The sequence below is a fragment of the Pleurodeles waltl genome, chromosome 7, assembly GCF_031143425.1.
Source record: "Pleurodeles waltl isolate 20211129_DDA chromosome 7, aPleWal1.hap1.20221129, whole genome shotgun sequence".
Taxonomy (NCBI): domain Eukaryota; kingdom Metazoa; phylum Chordata; class Amphibia; order Caudata; family Salamandridae; genus Pleurodeles; species Pleurodeles waltl.
This window is the reverse complement of record NC_090446.1, coordinates 598,367,156-598,387,219: the sequence shown is the minus strand read 5'-3', so window position 1 is coordinate 598,387,219 and position 20,064 is coordinate 598,367,156.

The following is a 20,064-nucleotide window of genomic DNA, read 5'->3' as shown; positions in this document are numbered from 1 at the left end:
TTGCTGGGGAGGCCGTGCTGGTGTCTCATTGAATGCTGGGACACTACAAGAGGAGCGAGGCGGCAGGAGACAATGGCGAGGTAAGTGTTTTCTTTTTTTTAATGTTTCCTGTGTCATGCCCCTCCCCACCTTCCACCCCCTTGATATATGCGGCAGTCGCTGCTGCTCCCAACCCACGTCGCCTTCCTACCTCTTCACAAGAATGCAAATCGAGATGAATGACAAATGTACTATCAAGCTACGACACAGTGGCATAGCTTTCAATGGTGCAGCAGGTGCAGTGGCACCAGAACCTAAATGCCTGAGGAGCCAACTGAACCTTGATTATTGTAAAATAATAAGTGGCTGTGCCCAAAGCGCTGCTCAGACACCAAGGGATGGTGCTATAAAATGTCAAAGCACAAATAACGAGGGTGTGCAACTTCCTAGAACAGCACTGCTTAATCCTTTTCATCTGGCACATTCGAATCAATCATAGAGAGCTTTATGATTGATTCAAGCCCGGTGGGAGTTGACGTATCTGTGGTGAAATTTCATCGTCCTTTCTTTACACTGGAGTAACTGACTAGAGTTGAGTGTGCTAGATGAAAAGGATTAAGCTGATTTTCTATGAAGTTGATGTTGAAAGCAACGATTATTGTAATTTAATCCACTGTGATACATTGTCCTGAGGATGGTCTCATGGACGGTTTGAGCCTTGGGAGACCGAAACGTCGACCTTATACTCTCCATGACGCAATTCTTTGCATGAGCTGCTGGAGTCCCTTAGGAGTGATTTCTGATTGTTTGAAAGACTGCATATAGGATTCAAACCTGGAGAGTCAGGAGGGTTGGAGAGTCAGGAGGGTTGGTGCTCTTCTTCTGACCCTTGGATGTAAAGGGATTGTGGACTAAAGGGGTCACCAGTGCATTTGTATAAAACACAAAAAAATATTTTTGTTGCTTTACCATATTGATGGATATATTATTAGTGAATATATAAAAAAATAATCCCAGAACAAATTACACTCTGTTTGAAGATTTATTCATTTATGGAATTTGATCTATGATTAATTACAACATTACTAGTATTTAATGTTGTTGAAATATTTGTATGCAAATGATTCCTCCATGAACATTGTGTGCTTTACAAATTTCTAATAGTAGCATTTTCAGACGTACAATTTAGAATCCGACTTCACCAGAAGGTGTGATTTTAAATTGTAAATCCAGAGACACCAAACTCCACAGTTCTATCTCTTCCCATTTGGAAATTAAACTTAAAAGATGTTTAAGGCAATTTTAATGTTAACCTATGGGAGAGATAGGCCTGGCAGCAGTGAAAAACAAATTTAAGAGTTTTTCACTACCTGGACATGTGAAACTAAAAAGTAAATGGCCACCTTTTTCAATACACCTTGTCCTGCCCTTGAGGTTAACTGGGGCCTACATGTCAAGTGTAATAAAAAGGAAGGGTTGGGCCTGGCAAGTGGGTACCCTTGCCAGGTCGAAATGGCAGTTTAAAACTACACCTACGGGCACTGCAGTGGCAGCCCTGAGTCAAGTTTGAAAGACTACTTCAGTGGGTGGCACAAAAAGTGCTGCAGGCCCACCTGTAGCATTTAATTTACAGGTCCTGGGCACACACAGGGCCTCATTTACAAGGTCTTTGTACCAGCATTGTGTCATTCTTTTCACGCAATGGTGGCGCTGCAGTGCTTTACACTGGTCCACATTTACAAAATGATGTATTGGGCCCAATGCGCCAGTTCATAAAGCCTTGCATCACATTATACCTGCGCCAGGTATAATGTATGCAAGGTAGGAATTCCGTCAGGAAAAGCCACACAGAACCGACGCAGTGAAATTTACAAAATTTCACTGCGTTGTTCTGAGACTTCACTGCATCAGAATTTTAACACCTGCTCAGAGAAGGCCTTAAGCTGATGCAGGGCTTTTTTCCATGGAAGCCTTTCTTGCTGGAGTAGTGTAATTTTTTTTATGCTAGTCCAGCAATTCATCAGTTTAGCGCCACAGATGAGTCAGAATTTCTGACCCATCTGTGAAAACGTGCGCCATTGAACTCCGTATTGTTAATACAGCGCTTCCATGGCATTGTTAGGGGATCATAGGACAACGCAAGAAATCTGACACATAGGAGCTGATGCGTCAGATTCTTGTAAATGAGGCCCATAGTGCACTTTACTTTTGACTGACAAGTAAATTGAATATGCCAATTATGGATAAGCCAATGTTACCGTGTTTACAGTCCCGAGCACCTGAACTTTAGCACTGGTTAGCAGTGGTAAAGTGCACAGAATCCTCAAAGCCAGCAAAAATGTGGCTGAAAATCAGGAGGTAAGAGGGCAGAAAGTTATAGAAAACCACTCCAAGGATGCCAGGCCTAACTGAGATCATGGGTTGTGATGCCACTTCCTGTGATCCCATGTGAGATGACATGTGCTGTGATGTCCGGCACTGTTATGTCACACACTGTGATGACACTTGCATACTGCTTAACTTGGTTAGTCCCTCCACTCCTTTTTTTTGGGACTTGTACGCTGCGTGACACGCAGGCTTTGCCACTGCTGCAACAATGATCTAAGTTATCCTTAGAGCCTCACTTTCCACAGAAATACACGGCCCCTATCATGTTATACCAGTATTCCTTCCCCTGTGCACTTAGCAGCCATTGTTCCGCACCCCACACTGTTTTAAATACTTCTATTTTCAGTCACTGGAGAACCCACCCCTATATTCAGCCTTATATTTCAATTGCATGTCTATCATATTTTGAATATTTTGTACAAGACACTCTACACCACTTTACTCAAAACCAATGCACTCTATGCCAATCTACTCTGCACCAGTGTATTCTATGCCACTTCAATCTAGGCCACCCTATTCACTTTACGATACTCCACTCTATGATATCACACAACATGATACTCCACTCTATGACAGTCTACTCCATTAAACTCTACTCCACTCTATGCCATTCTATCACACTTCACTCCATTCTGCGAAGCTCTTCGCAACTTCCTCTAAGCTACTCCATGCCTCTTTTACTCCACTCTATTCTATGACATACTACTCCACTCAACTACTCTACGTCACACTACTCTGTGCCACTCCATGCCACTCCATGCCACTCTATACCACTCTGCTCTACAATAGCCTACTCTACTCTATGCCACTCCACTCTATGACACTCTATGACGCATTCTATGCAATTCCTCTCTACTACGCTACTTCACTATAATCCACTCCACTCTACAATAATCTACTCCACTCTATGCCACTCTGCTCCACTCTATGCAATTCCTCTCTACTACGCTACTTCACTATAATCCACTCCACTCTACAATAATCTACTCCACTCTATGCCACTCTGCTCCACTCTATGCAATTCCCTCTATGCAACTCCACATTACTTTACTCCACTCTAGGCAAGACCTATTGGCAAAACCAATGTATGTTTTTACTGTGTGAACAACAGGGTGAAGACCAAGGACCAAAGGAGTTCTTGCTAGATGTTTGAAATATGCATGTCACTGCACAAGGAAGGAGTGGGGCTAGTTCTACTAAGCACTGGCTTGATAGTGCCAACGAATTTTGCCAGTCGTTGGGCCTTTTATTGGCCATATGGGTGGCACAAAAAGTGCTGCAGGCCCACCTGTAGCATTTAATTTACAGGCCCTGGGCACACACAGGGCCTCATTTACAAGGTCTTTGTGCCAGCATTGTGTCATTCTTTTCACGCAATGGTGGCGCTGCAGTGCTTTACACTGGTCCACATTTACAAAATGATGCATTGGGCCCAATGCGCCAGTTCATAAAGCCTTGCATCACATTATACCTGCCCCAGGTATAATGTATGCAAGGTAGGAATTCCGTCAGGAAAAGCCACACAGAACCGACGCAGTGAAATTTACAAAATTTCACTGTGTTGTTCTGAGACTTCACTGCATCAGAATTTTAACACCTGCTCAGAGAAGGCCTTAAGCTGATGCAGGGCTTTTTTCCATGGAAGCCTTTCTTGCTGGAGTAGTGTAATTTTTTTTATGCTAGTCCAGCAATTCATCAGTTTAGCGCCACAGATGAGTCAGAATTTCTGACACATCTGTGAAAACGTGCGCCATTGAACTCCATATTGTGAATACAGCTCATCCATGGCATTGTTAGAGGATCATAGGACAACGCAAGAAATCTGACACATAGGAGCTGATGCGTCAGATTCTTGTAAATGAGGCCCATAGTGCACTTTACTTTTGACTTACAAGTAAATTGAATATGCCAATTATGGATAAGCCAATGTTACCGTGTTTACAGTCCCGAGCACCTGAACTTTAGCACTGGTTAGCAGTGGTAAAGTGCACAGAATCCTCAAAGCCAGCTAAAATGTGGCTGAAAATCAGGAGGTAAGAGGGCAGAAAGTTATAGAAAACTACTCCAAGGATGCCAGGCCTAACTGAGATCATGGGTTGTGATGCCACTTCCTGTGATGCCATGTGAGATGACATGTGCTGTGATGTCCGGCACTGTTATGTCACACACCGTGATGACACTTGCATACTGCTTAACTTGGTTAGTCCCTCCACTCCTTTTTTTTGGGACTTGTACGCTGCGTGACACGCAGGCTTTGCCACTGCTGCGACAATGATCTAAGTTATCCTTAGAGCCTCACTTTCCACAGAAATACACGGCCCCTATCATGTTATACCAGTATTCCTTCCCCTGTGCACTTAGCAGCCATTGTTCCGCACCCCACACTGTTTTAAATACTTCTATTTTCAGTCACTGGAGAACCCACCCCTATATTCAGCCTTATATTTCAATTGCATGTCTATCATATTTTGAATATTTTGTACAAGACACTCTACACCACTTTACTCAAAACCAATGCACTCTATGCCAATCTACTCTGCACCAGTGTATTCTATGCCACTTCAATCTAGGCCACCCTATTCACTTTACGATACTCCACTCTATGATATCACACAACATGATACTCCACTCTTTGACAGTCTACTCCATTAAACTCTACTCCACTCTATGCCATTCTATCACACTTCACTCCATTCTGCGAAGCTCTTCGCAACTTCCTCTAAGCTACTCCATGCCTCTTTTACTCCACTCTATTCTATGACATACTACTCCACTCAACTACTCTACGTCACACTACTCTGTGCCACTCCATGCCACTCCATGCCACTCTATACCACTCTGCTCTACAATAGCCTACTCTACTCTATGCCACTCCACTCTATGACACTCTATGACGCATTCTATGCAATTCCTCTCTACTACGCTACTTCACTATAATCCACTCCACTCTACAATAATCTACTCCACTCTATGCCACTCTGCTCCACTCTATGCAATTCCTCTCTACTACGCTACTTCACTATAATCCACTCCACTCTACAATAATCTACTCCACTCTATGCCACTCTGCTCCACTCTATGCAATTCCCTCTATGCAACTCCACATTACTTTACTCCACTCTAGGCAAGACCTATTGGCAAAACCAATGTATGTTTTTACTGTGTGAACAACAGGGTGAAGACCAAGGACCAAAGGAGTTCTTGCTAGATGTTTGAAATATGCATGTCACTGCACAAGGAAGGAGTGGGGCTAGTTCTACTAAGCACTGGCTTGATAGTGCCAACGAATTTTGCCAGTCGTTGGGCCTTTTATTGGCCATATGGGTGGCACAAAAAGTGCTGCAGGCCCACCTGTAGCATTTAATTTACAGGCCCTGGGCACACACAGGGCCTCATTTACAAGGTCTTTGTGCCAGCATTGTGTCATTCTTTTCACGCAATGGTGGCGCTGCAGTGCTTTACACTGGTCCACATTTACAAAATGATGCATTGGGCTCAATGCGCCAGTTCATAAAGCCTTGCATCACATTATACCTGCCCCAGGTATAATGTATGCAAGGTAGGAATTCCGTCAGGAAAAGCCACACAGAACCGACGCAGTGAAATTTACAAAATTTCACTGTGTTGTTCTGAGACTTCACTGCATCAGAATTTTAACACCTGCTCAGAGAAGGCCTTAAGCTGATGCAGGGCTTTTTTCCATGGAAGCCTTTCTTGCTGGAGTAGTGTAATTTTTTTTATGCTAGTCCAGCAATTCATCAGTTTAGCGCCACAGATGAGTCAGAATTTCTGACCCATCTGTGAAAACGTGCGCCATTGAACTCCGTATTGTTAATACAGCGCTTCCATGGCATTGTTAGGGGATCATAGGACAACGCAAGAAATCTGACACATAGGAGCTGATGCGTCAGATTCTTGTAAATGAGGCCCATAGTGCACTTTACTTTTGACTGACAAGTAAATTGAATATGCCAATTATGGATAAGCCAATGTTACCGTGTTTACAGTCCCGAGCACCTGAACTTTAGCACTGGTTAGCAGTGGTAAAGTGCACAGAATCCTCAAAGCCAGCAAAAATGTGGCTGAAAATCAGGAGGTAAGAGGGCAGAAAGTTATAGAAAACCACTCCAAGGATGCCAGGCCTAACTGAGATCATGGGTTGTGATGCCACTTCCTGTGATGCCATGTGAGATGACATGTGCTGTGATGTCCCGCACTGTTATGTCACACACTGTGATGACACTTGCATACTGCTTAACTTGGTTAGTCCCTTCACTCCTTTTTTTTGGGAGTTGTGCGCTGCGTGACACGCAGGCTTTGCCACTGCTGCGACAATGATCTAAGTTTTTCTTAGAGCCTCACTTTCCACAGAAATACACGGCCCCTATCATGTTATAACAGTATTTCTTCCCCTGTGCACTTAGCAGCCATTGTTCCGCACCCCACACTGTTTTAAATACTTCTATTTTCAGTCACTAGAGAACCCACCCCTATATTCAGCCTTATATTTCAATTGTATGTCTATCATATTTTGAATACTTTGTACAAGACACTCTACACCACTTTACTCAAAAACAATGCACTCTATGCCAGTCTACTCTGCACCAGTGTATTCTACGCCACTTCAATCTAGGCCACCCTATTCACTTTACGATATTCCACTCTATGACATCACATAACATGATACTCCACTCTATGACAGTCTACTCCATTAAACTCTACTCCACTCTATGCCATTCTATCACACTTCACTCCATTCTGCGACGCTCTTCGCAACTTCCTCTAAGCTACTCCATGCCTCTTTTACTCCACTCTATTCTATGACATACTACTCCACTCCACTACTCTACGTCACACTACTCTGTGCCACTACATGCCACTCTATGCCACTCTGCTCTACAATAGCCTACTCTACTCTATGTCACTCCACTCTATGACACTCTACTCCATTCTATGCAATTCCTCTCTACTACGCTACTTCACTATAATCCACTCCACTCTACAATAATCTACTCCACTCTATGCCACTCTGCTCCACTCTATGCAATTCCCTCTATGCCACTCCACATTACTTTACTCCACTCTAGGCAAGACCTATTGGCAAAGCCAATGTACGTTTTTACTGTGTGAACAACAGGGTGAAGACCAAGGACCAAAGGAGTTATTGCTAGATGTTTGAAATATGCAAGTCACTGCACAAGGAAGGAGTGGGGCTAGTTCTACTAAGCACTGGCTTGATAGTGCCAACGAATCTTGCCAGTCGTTGGACCTTTTATTGGCCATACGTGGGAAGTAGAATAGCCTTCCTCCAGAAGCTGATTGCCCTCTGACTCAGACTTGGCACCAACCATGCTTATATTTGATCTATTATTCTTTTAACAGGGATCCCTCTTCTGTTTCTAGAACGCTTGGCTTCATGCTAAGGCTGGGATCTATTAGGCAGGGTGGGCAGAACTTGCAGTTTCACTTTGAAGAGCTCCGAGGAGTTAAATAAAAACTCAGCGAGATTCTGCAGAGTTTTGCCAACGCATGGAAAATATGCATGCTGCCCTACTTGTGCTGCAATTTAGCACCATTAGTGTTAGCAGCTCTGAAAAATCAGTGCGAACTGCACATGAGGTGTGCAAGAGCCTGCGGTAATGTGAGCTGATTTTGCTGCTGCTCGAGTAGAAACTTTACTTGAGCAGCTGCAAATCTACTTGAGGGGCAGCCCTCTGACTGCGACTGCCTGCATTAGAAAATCGAGATGGTGACGCAATTGGCTGAATTTGGCCGGAACTCTGCATTACAAGAGTTCTGTGTGCGGGCGGAACTAAACATTCGACACACCCCTGCTATTAGGGTAAGTCTGTTATGTCTTTGGTATGATGCCCACAGTCCTGGTTGGTTCACTTGACTTTGAACCAACCCCTCCTTCACTCCCATTTATTGTTCTGATATTTGCATACAGAGTTTCTGTGCTCAGGGGCATTTTTTTGTCCATTAACTGGGGTGGGGTTTGTAGACTGTTTCACTGTTTTATTTTTTACATTCAGGATTTGAATTTAATCTGAGAGTATTCACGTGTGTGTGTGTGCGTGCACGTGTGTGCGTTTGCGTGCGTATATTTACGTGCCTTTATAATGTCAGGTCCAGCTGACAGTTTTCATTGACAGTGTGGTTGCTGTAGATACGAGAAGAAAACAGATACTCCTGTAGGCTGCTTTGTTACGTTTCTTGAAGGGGCCTTTGACCTGAGATATCCCAGGGTAATACTTATTACCTGTGGCCCTCCCAAAGCTGTTCATGATGGGGCCCCAGGCACCCTACTTAATGGACCAGAGTGGATGAGCCCAATAATTGTGTGAGTGAGAGACCGGCCTGAGAAGCCTATTCTACAATTTCGTGATTACAGATGAGAGGCAGGATCCATTTTAGTGTCACAGGGTAATGTCACAACGCTGACAAGAGCTGCGGACAGGTAGGGCATAGGTGACAAGACAGTGACGGAATGAGACAAGTTACAACCTCCACGGCAGCCCTCGGGAGATTCACCACGCTAGGAAGCCAGACTCGTTAAAGACAGTTATCCGCTTTCAGAGCTATCTGTCGTGTGTTCAGTACATAAGAACGTTAATGCACCGTATGCATGCATACAGGTCAAACATTATGTTAATGACAAGTCTGCAAGAGTAATCGGGAAATAATTCAGTGACAGCTGATTAAGTGTAAAAGGTCATTTATTAGGACAGGATTGCATAATTTACATAACCATTAACTTTTAAACATAACCGTAACTTTAATAAAGCCCTCCCATTAACATCTCCTGGCTCATCCTTCCCCTTCAAACCCTTATCTCGTTTCCATTCCCCTACGCGCTCCCCTTTTCCTTTCATGCCCCATTTGGTTCGCGCGTACCCCCACTCAGAGCCTTCACCTGCTTGTTTATTCCCTGGAAGGGTGGCCAAGCCCGCATCTGACTCACCACCCTCCCCCATCTACTGCCAACCAGCAGAAACCCATTTGGCGTTTTGCTGCCCCACCCCCCTTAAGGCCACGCTACTGCGACCAGTACTTCTCATTTCTCGTTTGCAATTCACAATTTCTCTCCCCACAGCTCTTCAAAAACACAGTCTCAGATCTGTCAAATAGTATGCATTTCCCACTGTGGACAGGTGAACACCATAGTCCCTGAAAAGTGCAACCTCCTGCTCTGTAATGTTCCCATATTTCAATATTTTGCTCCCTTGCGCACCGCAAAAAGCCCTCATGTCTCTGTTAAGTTTCCTACGAGCCCGCTTCATGGCTCCATGCTTCACTGCCCCTCTCCACACTCTACGTGGAACCAAATCTGTCCACCCCAAGCATGTACTATGCGTTTTTTTTTTTTTAAACTCCAAAAACCCTCTGCATGTATTGCAGTAGCATGAGACCTGATCGTTTCACAAGATCATTCTCTCCCAAATGTATGATTAACAAATCTGCACATCCCCCGCTCAATAAGTTAGCAGTGATGAAAGAAGCAGTTTACCCCACCGCATTCTGCTCTTTTCCCACCGTAGCACCTCGTGCCGTCTGCTGGATAGTCCCCAGGCCCGACCAAATATCTGTTCCTCCGCGGACTTTGCCGCCCCATGGACAATTGAATGGCCGGACCAGCCATGTAACCATCTTGCCCTGCGCTGGACCAAACTCGTCTCCTGCAATGGAAAAACAACTGTAACATGTGTTTTTTTTTTTTTTTTTTTTTTTATATAACAAACCTCTCCCCCTTTTACCAAAAAACCCCTTACAGCTGTTTCTCCCCACCTTTCAGGGTCTAACGTAATGCTTGCAAAACTTCGATCGCCCGTGGCCTATCGCCCTGATCTTAGCCCAGTCCCAACCCAAAAATGCGCCGCAGCCGTAGCTACCCCAATCCTAAACGGATGCGTACCAAAAAACCCAATGGCCTGGCGACCCACACGTCCCAAACGCCATCCTTAAACCTCATAAAAGCTGAAATCTATTAAGCTTGGACCCTGATCTGTGTACAACAAACCCCTGCTTCCTTGTTTGACATCCGTGAGGATTGAAAATTGCCCCATTCTGTGACTGGGCAAGGCAATACATTGCCCCCTTCCTCTAACTGTACCCACTTCCCTTTACCTAGCTGATTGGTTTCCGACCGTCTAAGTCATGACCCCCCAATCGATCGCCGTGCACACCAACTCCTTGTATCGCATCCCAAATGCTGCCCCCCCCCAAACAAATCTGACACTCCAAAAGCTCCAAAAAACATCCACCTATGCATGCGCGGAAAAGTGCTAGTTCGCATTCGTCTGCGCAACTTCCCGGCCGTACGCGTAAACCTCTTTTAGTGACAAATCCAAATCAACGGGTTTCCTGGCCGTTCTACCCTCTACCGCTCTGATTCTGCCCCAAAACATTCCACATTCTTCTCAACGTTCATTTCTTGCCTGGTCGTGATCAAAACAATTTCCCATACAAAGATACACCTGCCAGTTTACCCCTGATCTTGGCCGCTGATAAACTTCTTCGAATCATGCACAGCCCAAATTGCAACGCCTGATGCTCTAGCTGTTATTCACTCTGTCCCCAAAAATTTCCTGTAGCCACTCCAAAGCTGAAAAACCAACCATGCCAAACTAAAACATTGCTGAGTGGATTCCGCTAAGGACATCTCCACCAGTCCGTGATCATCATTCCCCCCATACCCAAATGTCTGCCGGGTCCGCTGTCTTGGGCCACGCCTCTGCGCCCATCTATCCTCCCAGAAAAACCCAAAAAACATGCGCACCAGCCATACTGTCTCTTCCTCAGAGAAACACTTGGATACCGTTGCATTGTTCCAGAAATGTTCCCCACTTTAACCTCTCCTCTGAGTCCCACTGACCCTCCTATTCTGTGGTGTGTCAAAAGCTGCGCCCAAACGAACAACCTAGCCGCCTGCAAAAACGTCCTCTCCCCCTAAATGCCCTACAAGCAAAGTTAAAGTGCCCCAACAGCTTCTGGGCTGTTCTCCAATCTATTTTTCATGCCTCCCGCACCGTGGCTGAGAAAAACCAGCATCTCCGTTACTTCCTGTGCCGGTAATCTGGCCGTCATTGTACTGGAGTCTAACTCAAATACCCAGCACGGTGATAAACGATGAGGGTCCTTCGGTCTTTCCGAGTGCCCCAGCACTCCCATCTGCTGTGCCATGTCCTGAATTTATTATATATATATATATATATTTTTTTTTTATATATAGCCGTCTGGCATTCCCCTGCATCTTTACTTCCTACAAAAAGGGGGCATCATTCAAAAATAGTGGGTCACCGCCTAAATGCCCACTGCTCTTAACAAAAACCCACCGCATGAAGGTGTTAAGGCTTCGAACCAGGCACATGAAATCGCACAAAAAACCCCTGGGCAGGACCCTGTCCGCGTGGCTCGCTCCTCCAAACTGCATCTCCACCAAATCAAAACTCCCTTGGATGTATCGGCAATAGCCTGCACGCTGATTGTATATCGTATTTTGCCAGTTCTGCCCCATGGCCACATGCCCTGACCAATTTTATAGCATCCTCCACAGATACATACACCACTCTGGTGTCTTCCGCTGCCATGAAATCGTTAACATATGTGCCCTCCAGCCATGAGAGGTGATGTTTCAAACTGAAATCACCCGGGCCTTCTTCGGCACGACTCCCCATGTAGATATCCTCCAATTCTGCCTTGGCCATTCATAAATTGGGCCCACAATTCTGCCCAATGCCCGTTCCTTGTCCAAATTTTTTCTTTACCACCTGTGGTGTTTCCTTTGCAGACCGCAATTGTCCGCCCAACGTCTCACCCGTGGGCCTTGGTAACTGACCCTACAATCTTCTTGCAAACCTTCTGTTAACTTAAAACAGCTGCCCTATACCGTGCATATACGCAGCCATGGGAAAATAAAGTCTAACCCGACTGGCGTAGGCCCCTTTGAGGCCGTAGCGCCCAGTGTCCCTCTGCCTTTAGCAGCCCTCCCTTGTTCAGAGGGACTGAAAAGTGAAAAAACATTGTGTGCCCAGGTGACGGTCCCCGCTCTTGAAGCAGTCATGGTTACCTCTGCAAAGATGTCTGGAGCAGAAACCCCTGTTGAAGTTCCAGCACGCTCCTGTCGTGTTAGGTGTTGTTCTTATGTCCCACAACCGCCCCCCTTGTGGCGGGACGTGCCTGAAAACGTCTTATATACTACTGGTAACCCACTGGCCGTATGTGTCGATGTTGCAGATTGTGATGAAATCATCCACTGCATCCCTAATTCTGGGTCTAGGGCCCCCCATGGCTTATCTGTACTAATGCTCACTCAAGCTCTGAACTCCTCGTCCAAAATCAGCCAGGCTAAACCCCCAAAATGCATCTGCACTTCCCTAATGATGCCCCTGTATTTAAATAGTGCTATAGCCCTGTCAAGGTATCTCTCGCCATAAATGCTTGCAAAGATTAAAAACGCTGATGTCCCATTGCCCATATCACTTGGCACCCTCGGCCTACAGGCCAACTCCCACTCCTCTTCCTTATGACCTTTCTTTGGCATGCGTGTCCCTATGTAACAGTTTAAAACGTCTACGTACTCGTGTCTCCATATTCTGTCCTTTGCTTCATCCGCTATGTGTGAGCCAATGGCATAGCCAGACCCATATAGGGTAGCCTTTTCTTTGTTCCCCCCTTTCCTACTCATCTTTGCCTGAATTCTCTCCTGCAGCCTTGTCCCCGCCTTCAGTTGTACCTCTGGCTTGCAGCTCTGTGCCATTTTCCCCTCGCTACTTATCTTTTCCTGTTAGTGTGTCAAATATCGAAAATTCCCTTACCCCAATGGACTTGTAATTGGAGTGTCGTCCCCTTTTGCACTGTCCCCCCCAAAACCGACCCCCTTTGCCCGTTACCTCTGCCATTCGTAGCCACCGGCCGCAAAAACCTTCCGGGCCCCTCGGCCCCATGCTTGTTCTTGCTTTCTTTCCTGTTGGCCACTAGTGTTGTCCCGCTCCTGCAAAAACGGAAAACAGAGAGAGGGGTTGCGCCGCTCCTGCGTCCCTTTCCCCTCCCCCTTGTGCCGTGCCCTCCGTTTCCTTGATCTCCCCCTCTTCCCATTCTTCCAGATCCTCTTCTCAGTCAAGTTCCAGCACACCCTCTTCGCACACATCCATCCGTTTTGTACCACTCCCACTCCTCATCATGTAGCTATTAGACATGTCATCGTGACCCACATGGCGTCCGCCATCTCTGTGTTGTCCCCGATCCTCCGGAGTAGAGAAGGCCGCCGGAGGCCCCTCTAGCGCTTCTGACCAACGCGCTGGGGCCGTCTTGCACCCCGTTGGTATGGCTTCCTTTCTGCCAACCTCTTACGTCGGCATTAACCTTCCGCAAGCCGCATGGCCGTATGCGCCACTGGCTCCCATCACGCTGCCTAAACCACTATCCTCCCCGACTTCTTGTCCCCTTCCGCTCAGGCCCCGTACCAAATGCGAAACGCCGCTTGTGCCACCTCTACGATGCGGCTGTTTGCCGCGGCGCTGAGGCGGAGTTCCTACCCGGCCTTGCCTGCCTGTACCCCCCTGCTGCGGGCCCAAAGGTGCGTTGAGAGAGCTGCAAGGCCCTGCCTAACTTGGTGCCTCCCCGGGTCCTGCGTAGAGCCTGGCACGGGGGGGTGTCCCGCTAGTGCGTTGGTTGTGCCTTGTGTAACAGCCACCTTGTGGCGAAACTTTTTTTTTTTTTTTTTTTTTTTTTTGGGGGGGGGAGGGGGTGGGGCCTGTATTGCCCCTTGCTCACCTAATTGGGCCTTAAGGGCCGGTGGCGAGGGCCCCACACTGTAATGAGGTGGGCTCCCCCACCTAGATAAATATAGCTGCCTGGCCTGAGTCTGTCGCGTAGCATTATCTTTATGTTTATATATCTTTCTATTTTTTTTTTTTTTTTTTTTATATTAGTAGGATTTATTTATTTTATTTTTATTTTATTTTTATTTTATTTTTATTTATTTTTATTTTTTTTTTATTTTTTTTGGGCCTCACGCGGTCGGGGCCAGTGTACTCTGCCACCACAGTAATAGCCTGTTGGCCCATAGGCAAAAAGGGGGCCTGCTGGCAGGGCCCCCAGGAGCCGCGGTGACTTAAAAACCCCCACCCACCCTCTCCCGCGGCCGCGACGCCGCAAGTGCGGCCGGCTGGCCAACAAGACCCGTGCCTTTGTTCCTGCTAAAACGAGGGGGAGGGGCGGCCGCTCGAACGGGAGCGCTGGCCGCCTCCCGTAGATATGGGGAAAGGAGGAGGGGGGGCGCGGGATGAAAACGCGCCCCCGACCTACTGCATAAAGGGAAAAGGGGGGGGGTACCCGTTTACCCCTTCCCTTTTACCTGCCACCCTACCTGCAACCCAGAAAAGAAAGGGGTCCCGCCGATACAAAAACCCCAGGGACCGGCCACTCCAAACTAATCCGCGCGATGGGAACGCGGAAAGAGGCCGGTCCCTCCACCCCCAACCCCTTTTATTCCCTCCCGTTAAACCCACCCCCACTTACCTTTTTCCCCAATCCCTGTCCTCTTCGCCGTCACTTCCTTCCCGAAAAGTCCCGCGGGAAGACTAGAGTGTTGCTCTGCTTCCCGCGGGCCCCTCCAAGGGGTTATTTACTAATGACGTGCCTGCACTGTCGCAAAGGGACGCACAGCATTGGTTTGATCTATATATATCTTTAAGCAGGCACGTGGAAAAACCGCGCAACCCATAGTAAATTTAGGATCTAAGGCCCGGATTTATATTTGTTTTGGCGCCGCATTAGCGTCATTTTGTGGCGCAAATTTACAACATGCAATTGTATTTTGTAAATTTGCGCCTCTTTGCGTCAATAATGACGCTAATGCGGCGCAAAAAAAAAGTATAAATCAGGGCCTACAATTTGTAAGTACCGACTAGCTGCAAACTGTGGTCTTTGTATGTGTTCTGTAAATCAGACGAACTTTATTGAGTTCCTGTGTTTCTTCACATGTGCTTGTCAAGAAACGGATCTACCTGAGCCTAGGTACTAATTTACATACGTATTCCATCACTATATTTGTTCACATAATAGATTAGGGGGCATATGTGAAATAGAATGTTGTGCACTCTTTGGCCTAAGTGGAGAACGTACCTATATGTACATCTATGCCATGAATGTGGAAGAAAATATCCTGTATTTTCTGGTTTAAACATAGAGAATATTGATCCACTTGTAAAACTACCAACTGTTTGGTAGGACGATATATTCTTTTCAAGGGGACAGAGGTAAAACACAGTGGTAGTATTTCCCTAGTTTGTCACATTTCAAGTCACGTGCCTACCAAACTCAGATCGCAGATGCTCACCACTGGAACGAAGTGAGGGTCCCGTCTCCGTTTATAACATAGAACACATTATCCTTGTGTAGTGATCTAAGAGGAAAATAGCTCTGGGAATGTTTGTTGTGTTTCCCTTTAGAAGAGAAGGCCAGTGGGAAAAGTGTAATGTAGTTTCTTTAAAACCATATGGTCATATAGGGCCTCTTGACTCAAGGTATTTTTATACCTGCGTGGTACCAGCTTTAGAGGATTCTTAGGGTCACCATTCCATACTTTGCAGGAGGCCCTTATTGGGTACCCGTGCGGCCCTTTGTGTAATATGGATCGAGCTGTTGCACATATTGTGTGGTGCTTTCCCTCATCTCCCTGGGGGTGTAGACCAGTGGAAACCAGGGAACCTTTGCACCAGCTCCAAGGTACAGATGTGGACGCAGGAGCAAAAAAGCTGTCACGAGGCGCATGTATGGGGTGGTTACAAACGGTTGCCCCAAGAGGCTGTTGTTGAGGGGAGACACAGTAAAGCCAGGGGTCCCACGACACATCTTAATGCAGGTGGATGCAGTTACACATTGCAACCACCTGCAAGGGAATCCCTGCTCCACTTTCAAAACAGAGCTAGGATGCCTCTGCAGGGAAAGACACATTTTTTTCTTCAACAGCTGGTCCGCTTTTCAGTAACAGGCTGTTCTCATTGTAGGCATGAATTTATCCAACAATGTGAAAGTGCATTTTTTTAGGTCAAAGCCTACCAGACAGAACAGTTGTCTGATTTACTAGACATTTACTGGGGACCTTCTGAAAGCTTCCTTGAGAATGTATTCCACCCATTGAGTACCACTGGCTTTGTGGTTTGTAACTCAAATTTCCTTGCATTCTATTTGCTGGCTTTATTTGTTTTAATCTGTCCATCTTGAGTTAGTCCCTCCTGTGAAGCATAGCCTGTTTACTGTATTCTTCCACAAGTATCCCCTTTCTGGGAACAGGCCTTTCAATTTGTGCTTATCTTTTCGCATTTGCTGTGCTTTCAAAGACAGTAGTCAGATGTCAGGCTTTGTAAATTAACTGTGCAGATATTTCAGAATATATCAGAATTGGGAAAGCACAAATGAAACCCATTTTGTGTAGTAATTCTGACGTGTGGTAGAAACACATATTTTAATACGATCAAAACAAATCAACACACTAGGTTATGCCGTTTCCACACATTATCTTTTGTGCGCTGTATAATTGTAGCCATAGTTCCCGCTAACATGTGCAGGTACGCGCTTGCACACAGCCGTCTTCCAGTGCGTACACACACATTCGCAAAGTGGGCACATTAGCAACAGACCATTCCGCAACCACATGCTTAAACACATGATGATGAATGGGGGTAAACTTGTCACTTTCTTAGCAAAGTGCAAGGAGCAATGCTGCTTTGGCAAGGCCAGATAGAAGAGCAGCCATTCTGCCACTGGCACCTTAGATACCCTGCAGATTACTGAGCTCGCAGCTTCTACAGCTGCTCCTCGCTTTGTTAGGATCAGGGGACAGCAAGGATTTGTAGAGACGGTGTGGCGTAATGCAGTGCTTCCAACTTTAGAATAGAGGAGCCGAGATTGTGTCCAGATTCGTCTCAATTTTATTTTTTGTGCTCACCCCCCAGAAAAGATCCTGAAATGCTTTTATAATAATTATTGATTTGTTTGTAATTATTCAGCAATTGGTTCAGGTAGTCTGTATTTAACCTGATGACTCCAGGTGAGGGGCTGCGATCACCCTGTAATTTGAGAGCACCCAGAACAGTAAACCCAGGGGCGGCTAGTCCTGTTTGAAAGACATCATTTAAATAGCTAATCCAAAATGCACTCTGCAGGGAAAACTTTCCCTCCTCTCTCAGTAAGACTGAGAGGGGAGAGAGGCAGTGTTAATCTCCCAGGGACAATGGTGCCAAGCTGTGCATTTTCACCGTAATGTGACTCTGGGCAAATCACTTGGGGCCTGATTTAGAGTTTGGCGCATGGGTTACTCTGTCACAAACGTGACAGAGATCCTGTTCTCTCTATTATGATTCCAATATATCCTACAGAAATGGTAATATGGCAGACTGGATACGGAGTAACCTATCCGCCAAACTCTAAATCAGGCTCTTAGGCCCATATTTATACTCTTTTAGCGCCGCATTTGCGTCGTTTTTTGACGCAAAATCGGTGCAAACTTCCAAAATACAATTGTATTTTGGAAGTTTGCGCTGCTTTTGTGTCAATAAATGACGCAAATGCGGCGATAAAAAAGTATAAATATGGGCCTTAATCTCCACATATCTTTAAAAAAAATTAATGTGTCTTTGTGCAAAGCAACTGGTGCTCATGTAAAGTGCTCTCAGTTTGCACAATATAAAACTGAAAAAACCTAGTAGCAGCTTTTGGGGACACAATAAACGAATGAATGTATTGTACACAATATGAATTGCGGTGGAATTGGCCTGCATTTCACCCCCAGCACACATAGCTTCCCATGTTATGTGATTAACTGTTTCTCTGTTCACGTTTAAAATCACTTGCTTTTAATACTTTCCAAATATTCTGATGTATAAAAGGGAAACACGTCTGCATGTTTAAGGAATACACTTTCATGAATATTGAATGCAACCTTATCATATTCTAACATGATGTTTGTTGAATGTTTTACATTCCAAATATGTTTAAGGCTCAGCTGGTAAGAATAAGAGTGCCACTCTTTCCAATTCATACTGTTTACATTTGGTGTTGTTAGAACCTGGGGAGTTAGGGGAACAAACGTCTCTGTTCGGCTTTTATACTTTGGGCTCTGATCTTAGAAAAACATGCATTTTTTGTCAATTCGTCATGAACCCACTACAAAGACCTCATTGGTGTGCAAACCAATGAATTGGTGCTCAAGGCGTGATAAATAAAGAAGGTTCAGTCACGAGTAACTGAGTCATGGAAATCAGTCTGGCTGTCAACTTATATCTTTATTTTTTTTAAACTCTGCAGCAAAGAATTTGGCAACAAGGGCAAACGTGACAGTAAATCTGTTCTGGCTTAACTGGTCACAACAGTTGCATTTTAAAGTATCTTCCTGGGTTAAAACACATTCTGCAGAGATATTTGTGTGCCCAGGAAATCTCAGAGGATAGTGGTAATGGTAGGATAACTCTGGTGGGTAATGCAGTTGCTGGAGAGATCTGTTTTTTGTCTAGTTACAGTTTTAACGCATGATGCTGCATGGAGGGATGATACATCTTCAAATCACACTGGGTAACATGCAAATCACAATTCGTATTCGTTTTGTGGGTAGGTAAGTGTTTTTCTTTTCTTTTTGACACATATCCTTTATTTCCTGCGGTTCATAAATTGCAACCCTTCTAATATAGCACAGTGAGCTATGATCCAGCATCAACAAGCCACATGCAAGCTGCAAGACATAGGTTTGGAGCCTTGTTGTTTTCTTTCTCAATTTGTCTTATAAGGCTGCTAAAAAAGGTTCTATTGCTTAGTAATAAAGTATTATAAATGCAGACAGAACCCCAGCACTGTTACATTTTAAATCCAGACTTCTTAACAGCAAAAAAAACATGTTTATTTAGGCCATAGCATTTTGAAACATTAGTAAAACACCCAATTACATAAAAATCCACTGTACACAATTAAACACTACATTATAAATATAATAAAACATATCCTAACTTTAAAAAAACACCCTACTATATAAGGTAACTCTTCTTCCTCAATCTAGTAAATAACCCACAATCTCAACAATGTCTCCACAGTGATTAAAAAGCGACCCAGCGCACATGTCACATCTGAAAATCTCATGTCCATTAAAAGGTCGATCGCTTGTCCTCTTTCTCTAATACCATATTTAAAATAAATAGGTTTTAAGTACTTTTTCCGTTGGGGTCAGAACCACGAACAATCAATCAGGATATGGACTGAATTAATTTTCCCATTAAGACCACATTGACAAATTGTCTGTTCATTTTGCAGACCTTCCTGGTTGCCTGACATAAAGACTAAATTTATTCCACAGAAAAACCTTAATATAATGTGACGCATCTTAATGTTTGGAATCTTTTCCAAATAGGGGAAGATTCCATCATTCCCCCACGAATTTAACAAATGAGAAACTGATCTTTTATTACTCACATACAAGAGATCGTCAGCCCTGGAGGCCTGTTTTCAAGGGCTTTTAAACTCTGCTTTACTCTCATCCATCTCATCGATCCCCCTTGTTACCTGTCTACTTAGTAACTGGGCGCAGGCCAGAATTCTTCCTCTAACCCCGTGCCCAAGTTAATTCACTTTGCAGTATCTCCTTTTAAATTCAGACTTCTTGTTTCTCCCAGCTTTGGATTCTTAACAAATTGCTACCTTTTTACA